The sequence below is a fragment of the Sus scrofa genome, chromosome 4, assembly GCF_054392235.1.
Source record: "Sus scrofa isolate SSC_HxYL_T2T_F1_AM1 chromosome 4, Sscrofa_HxYL_maternal_Yorkshire_Landrace_v2.0, whole genome shotgun sequence".
Lineage (NCBI taxonomy): Eukaryota > Metazoa > Chordata > Mammalia > Artiodactyla > Suidae > Sus > Sus scrofa.
In genome coordinates, this window is record NC_139386.1 from 100739171 (window position 1) to 100740913 (window position 1743).

At 42.2% G+C, this 1743-nt stretch overlaps 1 pseudogene; it reads left to right on the top strand.

The window, feature by feature from the left end:
• The first annotated feature begins 732 nt into the window (after positions 1-732).
• Positions 733-1033, top strand: LOC146404074 (short coiled-coil protein pseudogene; annotated as a pseudogene).
• Positions 1034-1743: the final 710 nt, after the last annotated feature.

A 1743-nucleotide genomic window follows, 5' to 3' on the forward strand; every position in this document is an offset into this window, starting at 1 on the left:
AACCTCCATATGCTGCAGGTGCGGCCCTAAAAAGACAAAGCAAACAAACAAACACCCTCAAAAAACCTTCCTGTGTTCCAGGGACCATCCTAGAGTCTGGGGACACAGGAATGAACAGAACAGAAAGAAATCTCTGCTGGCGAGATGCTATCTATGTTATGCAGGAAGTGGCTACTGATTACCAGGTACAAGCTACACATCCAGCACTGTTCCAAGCACTTTATGTCTGTCTGTCTTTCCTTCCTTTCTTTCCTTTTTTTTTTTTTTTTTGTCTTTTTGCCTTTTCTAGGGCCGTTCCAGTGGCATATGGAGGTTCCCAGGCTAGGGGTTTAATCAGAGCTGTAGCCGCTGGCCTACGCCAGAGCCACAGCAATGAGGGATCTGAGCCGTGTCTGTGATCTACACCACAGCTCATGGCAACACCGGATCCTTAACCCACTGAGCCAGGCCACAGATGGAACCTCCATCCTCAAGGATACTAGTTGGATTCGTTTCCACTGCGCCACAACAGGAACTCACTTAAGAGTATTAAGTAGTTTAGTCTTCACTACCTTATAGAAGAGATGCTGTTAACGTTCCCCTTTTACAGATGATAAAACTGAGGCAAAGAGGGGTTAGGACACCTGCTCAAGATCCCACAGCTGAGAGGGCAGGGCTGCCAGTGCCATTCGGTCCAAGTATCCTGGCCCGAGGCCTCCTCTTGGTCCCTCTCCCTGCCGGCGCCTCTAACAGCAGACCATTCATCGAGAATTTTTATTCAAGGCCCAAAAGTTTGTCACCGAAGATGATGAATGCTGACATGGATGCAGCTGATGCTGAAAATCAGGCGGAGCTGAAGGAAAAAACAGGACTTATTAACCAAGTGTTGGAACTCCAATACACACCTGAAGATCTCTCTGCAAGAGTAGATGCAGTTAAGGAAGAAAATCTGAAGCTAAAATCAGAAAACCAAGTTCTTGGACAATACATAGAAAACCTCATGTCAGCTTCTAGTGTTTTTCAAACGACTGACACGAAAAGCCAAAGAACGTAAGGGATTGATAGCCCTTAGGTCTTATGGAATTGCTGCTGATCCTTTTTCTTTAACATGTGGATAGATTCCAAAAATTATAATAGTTTTGTTTGTGGCTTCACTGAGTATTTATGAAGCTAATGTCAGATCTAGGCAAATTAAGATCACAGAAGATTTCCATGAGTTTGTGTATTATGTTAGTCTATGAAAACGGGCAAATGTAGAGACTTTATAATTAGAATCGCAAATATTTGTGAAACTTGAAAATGAATGTTTTATCAAATTTGCTTTTATAGGCTTAGCACTGTCTTTTATTACAGGCATAGTTAAAGGTATAAGAGAATAACCACGATGTTGTGAGAAAGTGACCAAAATCATGTCCTGAATGCACAGCTTTCTGTACCCTGACAACCATCGTGTGCCTCTTTGCCACTTGCTTTCTTCTTGTTTTCCTTCCCCTAAAGAAAAAATTGCTTTCACATTTGTAAAAAAAGTAATTCCAAGAGTTAATCACCTAGGAGAGTAACCTGAACTCTTACCTGTTGAAACTTAACCAAAATAAGGTACTTTCTCCATTAGGGCTTATTTGTTATGTTTACTAATAAGATAGAATATTTAGTTCCTCTTTAATCAATTGAAAATTGAGGCTAGGGAGTTCCCATCGTGGCCCAGTGGTTAATGAATCCGACTAGGAACCATGAGGTTGCGGGTTCGATCCCTGGCCTTGCTCA